Genomic DNA, 16,229 nt, shown 5'->3' on the forward strand with positions numbered 1-16,229 from the left:
TAGAGAAGGTTTTGTAAGTGGTTCTTTGCTGGGTCCCTCAAGTGATAATAAGACATCGGTCTTCAAATTGTCTCTCCATTACCTGGCATGGTGTATCTGCAGAGTCTTCATTGTAAATAAGTGGTTGCCTCTCTGAAGACCAGACTAGGAAGCAAAGGTTAAGAAGATCACATCAAGAGCCACACATTCTTGGAGGCTGATGCTTCTCTATGGACTATTGATATTTAAATCCCACAAAGTCTGTGGCCTATTTTAACTGAATCACCCCAGTTAATGAATGCAACTGTTCATTTATTTAGGAGATGGTTTTCTTTAAACAATGACATTCAATTTCCCCTGAGGTGCACCATTCCGAAATCAATGAAGACCTGTGACATATTTATAAGCAATTCAGTAGGAGAGAGATTTTTGAATCTTTGTGGTCATGGATGTAATACTAGGTATCTTCAAGTCATTAATTGATTGTTCACATTAAATGGATGTTTATTATCTGCAGTATACTAATTGAAATGCCATGGAATTAAAATACATATTACTACTAGTTGATAAGTATTAATAATGTGTTTATATTAATAATATTATTTATATATTATATATATATATATACACACACAACCAATCTTTAAGAGGAGTAGATAAGCCTGCAATCTTGCAGGATATAATGATTAGGCAAAGAAAGAAGAACTGACTCAACAACAATAGGAGAGGAGAATTTGAAGTCATGCTAATAATAGCAATAATAACAATAAAATGTATAAACAGCATACAGCATAAGTCAAGCACTCTTCTAAGCATTCTGGATATCATAATTCAATTAATCATCTCAACAGCCCTGTGAGGTAGGTGAAATATTTATCTCCATTTTACAGATAAGAAAACTTAGCTTATGGAAGTTAAGTAACTAACTTAAGGTGATAAAGCTAGTAAGTGGCAGGGCTGGGTTTGGAACCAGGTGTATACAGTTTAATTCCAAATGCCATGCTCTGAAACACTGAGTTATTGGAGTATGCTGCAGAATATTCAGGAAGGCTTCCTGTGGGGACCAGGTTGTAAGTTAGTCTTGAAAGATGAGCTAGGATTTAGAAGGTAAAGAAGAGGAAAAACAGCATTCCAGAGAGTACAAACCATCTGAGGCTAGTTTTGGGCACAGGAGTAACAGCACAGTGATTAAGTATGTGGTCCCTGGAACCAGAATTTGCAACTTCAAATCCTGGTGTCACCACTTACTAGCTGTGTGACTTTAGCCAAGTTCCCTGAGCTCTCTGTTGTCCTACGTTTTTTATGGTAAAATAGTTATAAAAAACAGAGCGTGTGCTCAGTCAGCTGGTCATATCCAACTTTTTGCAACCCCATGGACTGTAGCCCACCAGGCTCCTCTGTCCATGGGATTTCCCAGGCGAGAATACTGGAGTGGGTTGTCATTTCCTTCTCCAGGGGATCTTCTCAACCCAGGGATAGAACCTGCCTCTCCTGCATCTGCTGCAGGTGGATTCTTTACCACTGAGCCACTAGGGAAGCCTAGTACAGAATGGTAAAGTAATACAAAATGCTAAGTAGGTAAACATTTAGAAACCACTTAGAACCACCCCTCATGCACAGTAAGTCTCATATCAGGCCTTCTTGAGTGGGTAAATGTAAATCTGGGGCACTGAGAGACAGACCTGGCTAAAAAGTTAAATGATATTCAACTGCCTGTTGCTATGTGTCTTTCTTCATTTCCCTCATTTTTCAAGGACCATTTCCTTGGCATCCCAGCATAATGTTTTGCCTGGGGATAGGATTAGAGAAAGCTCTTGGCCAAACCCTGTGATAAAGGACACCAGTGCACATGACATCAAAATAACCACAAACGTTTACCCAGAGCCTACATGTGCAAGGGACTTTAAGGTGCAGTTGGTAATTTGAAAAAGAAAGAAAGAAGAAATTGCTGTTTGCATGCCTCCGGATGGAACCAGTTGCATGGAAAGCCGTGGCTGTATCCGGCCCATGGCCGGCTGCAGTACAGAGCTGATGCGGCTAGTTCCAATGTTCAGAGCAGCCCCAGGAGTGAGAGGCTGAGTCAAGGGGGTCAGCAGCCCTTACTAGCTCATTAGTGCTATCTGGATTTAAAAGAGAGATCCCCAAATCCCAGGAGGTGGCTCACTGCTTGGAACAAAACCCAGTGCATTAACATTGTCGTATTCCAAAATGATCCCCAAAGCCCTGCAGTTACGCTGATAGAATATGATTTATACCAAAGCAAGTGATGCCAAGGCCCAGACTAGGGAGGCAGCTGAGCAAAGGGATAATTGAGAATCTACAAATTTCTCTATCTGTGAATGTCCCAATTAAATAGAAGAAGTGCATCTCAGATGTCCTGGGCCCCCAGCCTTAGACCCTACTGGCCTCTCTGCCATGTGCCTGTGGGCTGCAGACCTAGTCTGTCATCACAGATTTCTGCATCTCAGCTGAGCTCTGGGCATCCCAGAAGGGTTTGCAAAGTGCCACAGAGGCCATCTCTAAAAGCCTCCTCTCTTTGAGTTTGCTGCCTTCAGTCCAATGGTTACCCAGGAGATGATCCGAGATCCAGCCTCAAGGCTGCTTTTGTTTCTTCAGGGAAGACAGAGGATGAGACGGGAACATGCTGGTGAAATAAGGAGGGACACGATTTACACAGTGCAATGAAAATGGCTGTATGCACATTTGATCATTTTTCTCGAGCTTAGGAATAGCACGAGTTAGGTTTTCTCTTACAGTCTTGCACAGCACCTGATGGTTTACACTGCAGCCCAGCCAGAGAATGTTCAAGAAGAAACAGATTGGGAGCATACTCTCTGGAGTCAGACAGGCCACGTTTTGCGTGCATAACTCTACTGTATTAGAAAATTGTCTACACATGTTCACAAGCTCCTATCTGAGGCCATGTTCAATTAGAGATCCAATGACTATTAGTTTCAACTTTGAGAGTCAGTGTACTAGTCTAGACAGGCAATTGTAACAAAAACTTCCAGTTCTCAGTGACTTCACCACAATACAAGTTTATTTCTTACTCTTCTCACTGTCTAATGCAGTAGCGGGAAGAGGGGGCTCTGCTCCATGTACTCACTAAGGGATCCAGGCTTTTCAGATAGAGCAGATTCCACCATCTCCCAGGACCTTGGCATCTTACACTTTCTCCCTCTCCCACTGGCAGACAGGCAAAAAGTGAAAGCGTTAGAAGCCAAGTTTGGAAATGACATACATCACTCCCACCCACGTTTCATTGTCACATGGACCACATTGCCACAAAGGGGAGGTAGGAAAATATAGTCTATCTTTACATGCAGGAGGAAAGGGAATTAATAGGGCTTAGCGAACACTTCCATTGTCTGAAATCAGGGAGGCTTCCTGGAGGGAGCAAGACCTGAGAGTTTTGAGGAAGAACATCCTTCCACCCTGTCTCTCAAGTTGGAAGTGACCGCAGAGGTCATTGCAGTCGCTATCTCGCCGTTCAGCAAAGCGTGGAGCTGAGTGCACAGTAATTGCTTGGACAACATTCGGTGTTTGATCTCAAATGGGATCTAAAGGAAAAGGCAGCAGACAGAGGGGCTGAGGGTGGAAGCTGGACCCGGGATCCAGAACTTGGCTGCTGATACGGCCTGAGTGGTAGTCAGAGAAACGTTGGGAGGATCCCTGGAAATTAACTCTGCTAATGGTGGGCAGGAGGGTGGACGAGGGAATTTGTCTGATGCTTTGCAGCTGTTGTACATATTAGAACTCTCTCCTCTGCAGTGAAAATATCTTGACAATTTCTGCTGAACATTGTGTATATTGACAGTCGCCTGATTTGGTTTCACTGAACAGTATCTGGAATATATAATCTGAGACAGGTAAATACTCATTGATAATTAGCCCATTTTTGCTCCTCTCTCTGGAAGTAAAAGACTTCTAATCTTGCAGTTTAAAAATCCCACTAAAACACATTCAGTGATGAATCACTGTGTGCGTCCTTCCTATAGGTAGAGTCCCATGGCTACAAAGGCCGTCAGCGGTCCTTTTACCACCTTCCTGGAAAGACCCCAGCTAATGACGGGAAAATGTCTTGTTTTCAGGACCTCAGAACAGGATAAAGCACACCATATCAGTGTGTGAAGAGCCCAGGGCTGTGCCATTCTGCTGAGACTCACAGATAGAGGCTACATGCCCCTCTGGAGTTTGCAACAAGAATCCAAGCCCCCTTTGCTTGGGCAATGCCCAAACTCTTTCTGCTCTTCCCTGGTTTGAGACTTCCAGCTCTATATTCCTCTGCTCAGACTGTCATAACAAAACATCACAGACTGGGAGCCCTGAATGACAGAAATTTATTTTCTTACAGTTCTGGAGGCTAAAAGCCCAACATCAAGTGCCAGCAGCTTCCGCGTGATGCTCGTCTCCTTGGCTTTCTTATGATGTCTTGTGTCTGCACGCGCTCTCTTCTCTGGGTGCATGTGTGGAGAGAGAACTCTGGTGTCACTATCCTTTCTCATAAGGACACTAGTCCAATCAGATTACAGCCCCATCCTTATGACCTCATTTAACCTTAATTACCTCTTGAAAGGACTTATCTCCAAATACAGGTTCAAGCTTCAGTGTATGACATTCAGAAAGGTGCAATCCTGCCTATGACCGCCACACACTCGTGAACACCACCTCAAATCCTGATGCTGGTGTGCAGAGTCAGGCGGAGCTAAGCATCACAGGTGGGAGGACTGCTCTGCCTCGGCATCCGGGCCCTGCCTGAGATCCTCAGGTTGTCTCTCAGTGGTCATCATCCCCTCAGTTAGTCCTAGATCCCTTCCTCTTTCCTCCCAAACTAATTGTAATCCCCTGGCTGTCCAAAGGCAGTCTTACCTGAGGAATCGATACTTCTCTGTTCTAAACACCCTCGATGGCAGCCTGCTTCCTGTCTTCTCCTCCATGATAGGCTCTGGCCCCGGGAAAACAGGGCTGCAGCTCCCAGCTTCAGGCCACTTCGGGATTCTCACTGCAGCTCAGCGCTCCCTGGAGCGAACATCATCCATGGTCAGGTGGAATGCCATGAATGTCATTGCTGAGTCCTGGTCTTCTTCACCACCTGGCAGAGGTCGTTTATTCCTCAACAGATTTTGGCTGATACTCACGGAACCCCCAGCTTGTGTCCGTGGCGTGGAGCCTGCTTTTGCTGTGGGCAGAAACGGGAGGGGAAGACAAGGCTTTGATCCTCCAGAGGAGTGTAAAGCCACTTCATAGGCGATGGAGGAATTGAAGATGCTTAGAGGTCATCCCAGGACTGTGGAATGAGAGACAAAGGAGGAACGAGCTTGGAACAGGAGGGCAGGCTTCTGTTACCTGCTCCATCAGTTATTCTGTGTGGCTAGGTAACCGGCAGCCCCTGTTTGAGCCTCAGTCCCCTGAATAGTTGACCAGGAGCCTGAAGGTACTAGTAGTAAAGAGTCCACCTGCCAGTGTAGCAGATGCAAGAGGCCAGGGTTCGATCCCTGGGTTGGAAAGATCTCCTGGAGAAGGAAATGGCAACCCACTCCAATATTCTTGCCTAGAAAAATCCCATGGACAGCGGAGCCTGGTGGGCTACAGTCCATGGGGTGGCAGGGAGTTGGACATGACTGAGTACTAGCAGTTAGCAGCAACCAGTCCCCTCAGATGTGGCATGCCCTGCTGTTGTAACATGCTCTCAGGTCCTCTGTCCTTTGCTTCCTGGCCTGAGACACCCAGGAGGATCTATTCTGGAAGGTTTAGTGGACTCCATGCAGATTCCTTGGGCCTCTCCTAATCAGACTCAGGGGCCTAGATTTCCCTGGATGGAACTGTGGCCCACCTACTTCATGCCAATGGCCTGTCTCATTTTCCAGGTCCAAGAAGATGAATGCTCAGCGTTTTCACCAAGAGAATGGAGTATTTCTTTTAGGAAGTTAATAAGATTGTATATTTTAGCCTTGGGGCACCAGAGAAGGGAAAAGAAAAATTCCCTGAAACAACATGTCTCTTGTTTAATAAAGTTTTATTATTATTATTATATATGAGTGTGTGCGAACGAGAAATCTATATCTGTTCTTCGCTGTCACAGCTTTATTGGTTCTGAGCTTAAAAAAAAATCAGTTTGGTGAATAACAAAATAAAGAACTGACTGACCAGTGATTTTTAATATTTGGCTCTTCCAAGAAGCAATCTAATATAGCAAGAGCTTATTGGAAAGTGTAGATGATGTGGGAATGAGCTATGCAGAAGGGTGGGCTGTCCTGGCTTGCACCTTGGGAAGGACAGGCAGATATGACAGGTGACAGGGCCTCTTTGATTGCTGGCTCTGCTAGCTCAGTGCAACACCTCTGTTTGGGGCAGTAAAATAAAGCTGAGGGTTTTGTTTTCCTCTGATTCTTATTGTCCTTGGTTGTTATTGTTTTGTTTTGTTTTTTAGTAAAATAAGTAAAATATTTACTGGGCTTCCCAAGTGGTGCTAGTGGTAAAGAATCTGCCTGCCACTGCAGGAGACATAATGAGACACAGGTTTGATCCCTGGGTTGGGAAGATCCACTGGAGGAGGGCATGGCAACCCACTCCAGTATTCTTGTCTGGAGAATTCCATGGACAGAGGAGCTTGGCAGGCTACAGTCCACACGGTTGCAAAGAGCTGGACATGACTGAGTAACTGAGCACGTGCACAGAAAGTATTTATCAAGAGGAGAAAGAGTATAGTATGTTTGGATAGAGACATGGGCAGGCTCAGAGAAAGAGAGCGGCTGAGTCGCACCCTCGTAGCAGTTTCAATTACTCTTATGGGGCATTTCTTCCGGGTTTCCTTGGGCCAATCATTTTGATTTTCCTAATCCTGAGGCCGTGTTTGGCATATCTCAGGAACCTCCCATGTGTACTTGCTCATCCCTTAGCCAAGATGGATTATAGTGAAGAGGCCTATGGGCAGTTGCATCACATATTATGAGGTGACACCTCCTCCCTTTTTGACTTCCAAGGAGTCTTTCTTCACATATTTAGTCAGTGAGGTATCCTTAAATTCAAGAATGAACTATATATGGTCTTTTATCTCTTATCTGGGCAGTGCCCAGCCTCCTCCATCATTCTGCTTTTATGAACCCTCCTTCCCTGGAGAGAATTTTTCTCCCCTGGGAAACCCTTTCGTTCAGACAGGTCTCAATCTTCCACCATTGTGTGTGTGTGTGTGTGTGTGTGTGTGTGTGTGTGTGTGTGTGTGTGTACCTATACTGAGCCTCTGTGCCCATCCACTAGGCTTTATCATCTCAGTCTGGACTTTCCCTGGGAGATAGTACACCTTACTTCCTGCTGGGTCAACTAACCTGGGCCATCCTCAGAACTCTAGAATTCCTTATATTATATCCCAGATCTAGACTGAGTCTCTTCTCTGGCCTAGGAATGGGGGTAAATGACTCTTTAAGAAACATCAGAAGCTGTTTCTGTTTTCCATAGTGGCTGCACCAGTTTACAATCCCACCAACAGTGTACTAGGCCTCCCTTTTCTCCACATCCTCACTAACATTTATTATTTGCAGTTGTTTTTTTTTTTCCATATGATCCAGCAGTTCCTCTACTGAGTATATCCAAAACAAAAAAAAAGGGAAACACTAATTCAAAAAGATATATGCACCCCAGTGTTCATAGCTACACTGTTTATAATAACCAAAATATGGAAGCAAGCTAAGTGCCCATCAAATGGATAAAGAAGATGCATATATACACAACAGAATATTACTCAGCTATAAAAAAGAAAGAAATTCTGTCATTTGCAACAACATGGATGGACAGAGAGAGTAGGCTTAGGGAAATATGTCAGAGAAACACAAATGCTGCATTTTATCACTATCATGTGGAATCTAAATACAAAACAAAAGAATGAATATAACAAAACAAAAATAGATTCACAGTTATAGAGAAGAAACTAGTGTCTACCAGTGGAGAGAGGAAAGGGGGAGGGGCGTGACAGGGGTAGAAGATCACAACATATATACTACTATGTAAGCAATGCACGGGACGCAGGTTCAATGCCCGGCCAGGGAACTAAGAGCCCACCTGCTGTGGAGCAACTAAGCCCCAGTGCCGCAACGACTGAGCCCCTGCACCACAGCTAGAGAGTCCACGCACCTCAACAAAAGATCCTGCAGGACGAAATGACAGTCTGGCATGCGACTAAGATCTGATGCAGCCAAACAAACAAATAAATATTTTAGATAAATAAATAAGCTACAAGGACTTATTGTACGGCACAGGGAAGTACACCCATTATTTTATAACAACTTTAAATGAAGCATAAGTTATAAAAATATTGAATCACTATGTGCTATACTTGAAGCTAATATGATACTGTAAGCCAAGTATAGTTCCATGAAAAAAAAAAAAAGCAAAATGTAAAACAAACAAACAGAAACCTGTTTCTGGAGCCTCCACTCTGGGGTCAGCCACTCTTCCCTTAATTTCTTGAGAGTCCTTGTTACTAGTCACAGCAATTGACTTTTAAATGCCTGGACTAGATAAAACCTAATATATTTTAACTTTGGCTTTTCTGAGTAGAACAGCAGATATGTTTTTTAAGATGTTAAAGTAGTAAGTACTCTGAGATCAGGTGGCATATGGTAAACCAAACTCAGTGACCTTACTCCCCACTAGAGACCATGATACCAGTTGCCTGGGTTGGTGAGGGAGGGGGACTGGGCAGAAGTGAGATTCTGCATAGCATATTAGTCTCCTAGGGCCATGATAACAAAGTACCCCAGACTGGTGGTTTAAACAACAAAAGTGTGTTTTCGATCAGCTCTGGAGACTAGGAGTCTGACACCAAGGTGTGGGCATGGTGGCTTCTTCTAAAGCCTCTCTCCTTGGCCTGTAGATGGCCGTCTTCTCCCTGCATCATCTCACGGTCTTCCTTCTGCACGTGTTTATGTCCTAATCGCCTCTTCTCCTAAGGACTCTGGTCAGATGGAAGTAAGGCTCATTCTAATGACCTAATTTTAACTTCAGTACTGCTCCAAACACTATCTCCAAAAGAATCACATTCCGCATCACTGGGGTGTAGGACCTCAACCCATGAATTTGGAGGGGCACAACTCAGTTCATAACACACAGGGTAAAGGCATGGAACCCGAGTGAGACACGCATCAGAAACTGAGAATTAAACTGTGTCTGCTGGCATCAGCATTCCTCCTGCACTGGGGACTGCCTTCCTAGTTCTTAGTGCCAAGGGTCCCCACCACCCCTACAACCCCTCCCTTTGTACATCTTTTCCCAGCACATGAACAGTGCCATGATTGCTGAGTTATATAAAGGTGAACCCAGCCAGGCAGCAGGAGAATAATCCTCTAGCTTATATGTGCTGTGTGCTGTGCTTAGTCACTCGGTCATGTCCGACTCTTTGAACATGAGGAAGTCATAAATACTAACCACAGAAAATAAACATGTATTTCATAAAGATGTCCATGTACCTGAGATCATGCACCAGAAGTAGAAGAAGCCACTCTCCCCACCTCTGCCCAAGATCCAGATGATAAGATTTATTTGGTTCCTGAATATTTGAACCAGTTACTCATGGCCTTATAGTCTTTTTCTCTCCAGCAGAAGAGAGTGAGAAACCAGCACTCCAAAAGCACAGAGGTGCTAAGAGGAGTCAACATAGGGCTGTTTAGACCCAGTGGCTGTCTTTCCTGCCTGGATATCAGAGACCAAAGTTTCACCTCCCAGAGAAAGTGAGTGTCCAGTTAGTGACATTCTGGGAGGGGCACCAAAAGTTATCAAGGAAATGCAAACCTGGATCTCTTTGGGGAAGGACACACAAAAATGCATCACAGTGACTGTCCCCAGTCTCAGAGCTATTCTGCTCAGTAGAGGGTTTAGGTAAGAGAGTGGACTGACCCTCTGAAGGGGAAGCGGCCCTCCTTCCATCAGGAGCCTTTATCCCCCCCAGAAGCTCTTCTACCTTCCAGGTTGAGTTTCCTGCAGGGACACCCATGAAGCAGGACAACAAAGCGGTGGAGGGGGCCTCATCCATCTTTTCTTCCTCTGTTTTAGAATTGGTGTGTCCTGAGGATAACTATGAAAAGCTCCAACTCTTCTAACTTTTTCCACTGAGTTTTTATTACACTTTATACATTGCCATGGATGGAATTAATGAACAGAAACCTACTGGATATGCAGCCAGAGTTCTCAGACCCCAGCAGTCTTGACTCTGAGAGCTCAGCACCACTTGGCACATAAAGTGAAAGAGAAATGAAATCGTTCAAGTTGTGTCTGACTCTTTGCGACCCCATGGACTGTAGCCCACCAGACTCCTCCATCCATGGGATTCTCCAGGCAAGAATACTGGAGTGGGTTGCCATTTCCTTCTCCAGGGGGAACTTCCTGACCCAGGGATCGAACCCAGGTCTCCCGCATTAGAGGCAGACGCTTTAACCTCTGAGCCACCAGGGAAGCTTAAATGATTGGCACTTGGCACTTAAATGATTGCTAATTTTGTTTCTGATTAGTACCAAGTGGCACCCCACTCCAGTACTCTTGACTGGAAAATCCCCTGGATGGAGGAGCCTGGTAGGCTGCAGTCCATGGGGTCGCTAAGAGTCAGGCACAACTGAGCAACTTCACTTTCACTTTTCACTTTCTTGCATTGGAGAAGGAAATGGCAACCCACTCCAGTGTTCTTGCCTGGAGAATCCCAGGGACGGCAGAGCCTGGTGGGCTGCCATCTCTGGGGTTGCACAGAGTCAGACACGACTGAAGCGACTTACCACCAGCACCAGAAGCAGCAGTACCTCAGTTACTCTGTGGACCATTTCACCTTCTGCTCAGCCAGGAGCATGTTTGACTCACTCTGCTATTTGTCCCCTGGACATGGTTCAGGCCCAGAGGGTCCCTCAGAGGTGGGAGTTGATGACTCCCAAGGACACGAGCTACTGAGACGATCACCCCTTTTACAGGACTACCTTCACACAAAGAAAAGCCCGGATGGTCTCTGCATGGATAACCAGAAAACATCCTCTGGCCCCTAAAATTTTCCTCCTGTGTTCTTAGTGTCTAGAATTATATTACCAGAACTCGACTCCCTTAGGATTATAAGACATTTTGGTCTTTTAAAGTCTTTTATAAAAATGCAAAGACATCTAGGAAGGATGAAAACTTGTAATATCAACAAGAATTTGAATTTGAAGTCATTGAGGACAGAAAAGATGACTTAAGTGCCTTTCTTTATCTATTAGAGTCTTAGCTGCCCAGGACTCTCAGAAGGTTAAGTCATTCCATATAATTAAGGTGTTCAGCTTACTGAAGATTTACCTATTATATGTCTAATTTAAGGAATATGAAGTGTCTAGGATAGAGATGTGATCGAAAATGATCCATGCTACCCTAACTTCTTAAATGCACCCTACCAAATGCAAGGAAACATTTTCCTGATAATTCAAGGTCATCATTATGAACTCCCAATACTGCCCTCTGCATGGATTTTCTACACCAGGCTGGCTTGTTTGTACTTGCACGGCAATTCTTACATTTCTTTTTAAGCTTTCTGCCTTTTCCTCTCATGTAAGCTACTTTCACTGCTTGCTCATGCTGAAGTGTTTGCCTTAGGCATTCTTTCTCTTTCTAACCTATCCTTTTAATCACCTGTGGGTAGGAAATAAGATACCCAAGCTTTTGGGGGTCTGTGAGTAAAAGAAGAGAAGATAGGCTTTGAATAAGAATGTTTCCCATAGACAAAGGCAAGAATTTTATTATAGGACCCATTAATTTTTACTACACACTTTTTTTTTTTCTTTTTCTCTGAGCCTTAGCTATTACTTGCATTAGTGAGGTGACCAAGATATCTTGTTACATGATCAGGCAGGTGAGATTTTTTATAAAGTTAGGGACAGAGGTGCCTGTTCTGTAGTGTAAGGGAAAGGACAGGAGTTGGCCATCTCATTGCTCAAACTTGCCTCAGTCTCATCAACAATCCCTGTCTAGTCTGACAGATTTCCTCAAAGTTAATTATTTTCCAAAGTGGGACACTTTTGAGAATGAAAGGATGCAATATCAATAGTTACTTCAAGACAACGGGCATACAGCAGGACTGTCCTGGGCAAATCAAGACCAAGGGTCTCCCTATTTCTAGGAAACTCTGCAGCCACAACAGCTGGTACAAAGGACTGAAGATGCTGTGGACTACAAGGACAACAAAGGGCTACTGCAAAGTTGGGTGTTCATCATGGAAGCAGGCATAGACTTTTCTTGGGCAAGCTCTCCATTTGGATTTATGCTTACAGGTCATGGACTTTGACAAACAGCTAAGACTCACATCTTAGTAAGGCCAAAACCAGGATTTTATTATTGCTCTCATATTTTATGGGCTTCCCTGGTGGTGCAGTGGTAAAGAATCTGCCTGCAATACAGGCGACGTGGGTTTGATCCCTGGGTCAGGAAGATCCCCTGGAGAAGGAAATGGTAACCCACACCAGTATTCTTGCCTGGGAAATCCCATAGACAGAGGAGCCTGGTGGGCTACAGGCCATAGGGTCGAAGCGTCAGACATGACTTAGTAACTGAGCACACACGCATAGTTTCTAGGTTTGCCCTTCTGCTTCCACTAAGGCTCTTGGGTTGGCAAATAAAATGTGGTTCTGGATTAGTTTTCTTAAAGTATCTGCTCTAATAAGTATATGACTTCAGCTGAATCTGAGGCATTACAATCACTGAATCACATAATGTACCTAAAGGACTTAATCTAATACCTGGAGTATAGTAAGGGCTCAATTAATATTTAGTCAAAGCACATGTGCGTGTGTGAGTGTATACGCACACACATATAACTCTATTTTTCAACTAAAGCACAATCTGGCAATGGGTATCAATATTTAAAATATTTCTTCGCCTAGATATCCAACTTCTAAGAATTAGTCCTAAAGGAGAAGCACATTTATCACAATGTTGTTTATAAATTAGAATAATCCAAATCCATCAGTAGGATATTGGCTAAAATAATAACAGAGCATCTATACAATAGAATATGACATACAGCACTCAAAAATGATAAAGTAGAATTTTATTTATGATATGAAAAATACATACTATCAAATGAAAATGCAAACCAAAGTATATATTTTTTTAAAAATTAGTCATTTTCTCTGAATTATGGGATAACTGTTAATTTAGTTTTTTCCAAGGGGAGAGAGAAAGCCATCATTTTTATTTGTCGGCCTATTTGCCTGTAATTAGAAAGGTAGGAGGAAGCCTAACATTTCGCTAGTTATCACTGAATGAATACCTGTGATGCATTAGATCAAAATTCCCCAAACACCCACCTCCAGGCATCATATATTACTGTGTCCTGTATGCTAAGTCACTATGGTCGTGTCTCACTCTCTGCAACCCTATGGACTGTGGCCCGCCAGGCTCCTTTGTCCATGGGATTCTCCAGGCAAGGATACTAGAGTGGGTTGCCATGCTCTCCTCCAGGGATCTTCCTGACACAGGGATTGAATCCATGTCTCATGTTTCCTGCACTGGCAGGAGGGTTCTTTACCACTAGCGCCACCTAAGAAGCTCCATGTTACTACAGCTTTGCTAATTTACTCAGGGTAAATCAAGGAAAAAAAGAATAGTGATGAGAAATTCCTCAATTTATGGGATAATTGTTAACCTTTACTTTCTATTTTGACTGTTCTGAATTTTGTTTCATACAAATGTATTTTGCAATTATATATACATAATATATCCCATACATACATATGTATATATACAACTTTCATAAGCAGGATAAAGTAATACTATTTAAAAATAACTCTCACCTCAGCTCCCGGGCCCTCTGAGAGGTGTTCATTGGCTCCCTGGTCAGTGTTCAAAGATGCTGCCCCTTTGTGCTCTCAGTTCCCCGCACATGTAAAGTTATTTGTGTTGGTTTCTCTGGACTATAGTTTTCCTATAATATATCAGTCTCATCGACAAAACCATGTGAATCTGAGGGCAATCCCTTGACCTGATTCAACTTTGATTTTCCCTTAGATGCCACCTGGCTTATAGTTTATGCTCAGTCAATGTTTGTTGGATGAATAAATGCATAAATGAATAGGTCTCCTGGCTTCTAGAACTAAGGCAGTCTTCAAAGTTGAGTGAGAAAGAAGAGATACCCAACCTGCCCTTTGTCATCTGGCTGCTGCAGCACACAAGACCCACAGTCTGGCAACCCCTGAAGTGGTTCCCTTGCATGCACAGCATGTGCTTGATATTTTGGTTGAAAGGAAGAATAAAGAATTGAATGGACAATGAACAGAAGAGATTATAACAGAACCAGGTCTGGCAGAAGCAGAAGATCTAATAAGGACTGGCACCAAGATCTGAAAATCACTCTGAAATTCAAAGTCAGAGAAGTAAAAGAATCTTAGGGACCAAATAATCCATCTTCCTTATTTCACAGGTGAAGACAATGGCCCAAAGAGGAGAGATGATGTCCCAGAGACACAGGTTCCCAGCTGAACCTAGGCGGGACCCAGGGCTCTCACCACTCCCTGCAAAGCTGCCTCTGTCTTCAACCAGCACCTGAGGTTTCTGTATATTTCAGCAGGCTCTGCTTTTCCAGTTGGACAAACAGAAGGCAAAATCAGGATGTTCCCTATTCATCTCTGTTTGTCTCTTTTCCCTTCTTCCATCCACTCTGTATGCTGTTTGAACCGAACCCTTTCTCAGAGCAACTAGCCCTCTGTCAGCAATCTGCATACATCCAGAGACCTAGCTGCCCTATGGGGTGAATCTCACCTACCAGGGTTTTGTTCTGTTGAATAAAAGCAAATCCTGCATCAGGCAACAAATACTTTCCGATTCTTGAATAATTGAAAGGCTGGGCCCCAAGCCGCAGCAGGCGAGGAACTGATTAGAAATGGAGAACGGGAGAACCAGCAGCCAGCATCACCCGGGTGAGTTTGGGCACTCCACAGGGACACTGCCTCCCTCAGGGCCCGCTGCCGGGGCTCAGGCCTGTTTGTGGGACAGCAGGAAGAACTTTGCAAGCATTAGCATCTTCATAATTCCATAGCAACCCTCTGTTTCTACTACCAAATTAATCTATATGGTGAGAGCAAGAAAGCAGGGATCACTTAATGTACCGAATCACCATGCCTGTGAAAACTGATCAAAGGAGTTGAAAGTATGACTCAAACAAATGTCTTTATATTATTTCCAGATGGATTATCAGGGAGAATAAGCCCATTTCTCAGCTCACATATGAGTACTGAGACAATGCAGGCCTTCTCCTCATTTCGAGGCTCTCCTTTCCCAGGTCAGGTGAAAAATATAAAACACACCTCACATTAACAGCATTTTGCAGCTGCCCTATAACCATGGCACCAGGCTTCACTGGTGGCTCAGTGGTAAAGAATCCACCTACAATGCAGGAGATGCAGGTTCAATCCCTGGGTTGGGAAGACCCCCTTGGGTTGGGAGAAGGAAATGGTAACCCACTCCAGTATTCTTGCCTGGGAAATCCCATGGACAGAGGAGCCTGGCGGTCTACAGTCCATGGGGTCATAAAGAGTCAGACACAGCTTGCCGCTAAACACAAACACAAAAGCATGGCACCTCTTAAATACACTTAATGAGGCAGACAGAATGGGGGTTGGACCCAGGTGCTGCAGCCTAAGCTTGTGTTACCCTCTGGGACCAGCTGTCTCCAGTCTTATATGCTTCCTGCCTACACTCTACATGGAACCAAAGCCCTTCCACAAATCTCAAGTATGACCAGATCACTTTTCTGTTTACATCTACATTTTTCAATAATTTCCAATCACCCTCAAGAGACCCAAGTGATATCTCAACCAGTCTGTCTTCTTCCACGTTCTCAGCATGCACTGTGCCCCCCTGCAATGGGCATGCCCCCAACCACAGCCACTTTGGCCCTCCTTCTATCCTCAGAAGTGCCAGAGTCTTGGCTCTGGTCCTTCATGTGTGTGTCTGCAAGGCCTGGAACATTCCTCACCCCCCAAGTCTTTGATTCCTGAGGATAGCTAATCCCTAAGCAGGAGAAAGTAGAAAGTAGTAAAGTCACTCAGTCATGTCCGACTCTTTGCGAACCCATGAACTAGCCCACCAGGCTCCTCCATCCATGGAATTTTCCAGGCAAGAGTACTGGATTGGGATGTCATTTCCTTCTCCTGGGGCTCTTCCCAACCCAGGGATTGAACCTGGGTCTCCTGCATTGCAGGCAGACGCTCCACCATCTGAGCCACCAGGGAAGCAGGGGAAGCCCTTGTGTAATA

General features: G+C 44.3%; 1 long non-coding RNA gene and 1 other non-coding gene across 4 annotated transcripts in view; both read right to left on the reverse strand.

The window, feature by feature from the left end:
* The window catches only part of LOC106991039 (uncharacterized), a 481,826-nt gene that overhangs the window by 28,861 nt on the left and 436,736 nt on the right, over window positions 1-16,229 (reverse strand). For 2 of the 3 annotated variants that reach the window (XR_009599769.1, XR_009599771.1), the window contains exon 9: window positions 83-5,158. This is a non-coding gene — a long non-coding RNA (uncharacterized LOC106991039). The remainder of the gene's footprint in view (window positions 1-82; window positions 5,159-16,229) is intronic. The other variant, XR_009599770.1, reaches the window with a different exon arrangement.
* TRNAC-GCA (transfer RNA cysteine (anticodon GCA)) lies at window positions 16,134-16,205 on the reverse strand. The gene has a single exon. It is a non-coding gene; the product is annotated as a tRNA-Cys (tRNA).

Source organism: Ovis aries, chromosome 3, assembly GCF_016772045.2.
Source record: "Ovis aries strain OAR_USU_Benz2616 breed Rambouillet chromosome 3, ARS-UI_Ramb_v3.0, whole genome shotgun sequence".
Taxonomy (NCBI): domain Eukaryota; kingdom Metazoa; phylum Chordata; class Mammalia; order Artiodactyla; family Bovidae; genus Ovis; species Ovis aries.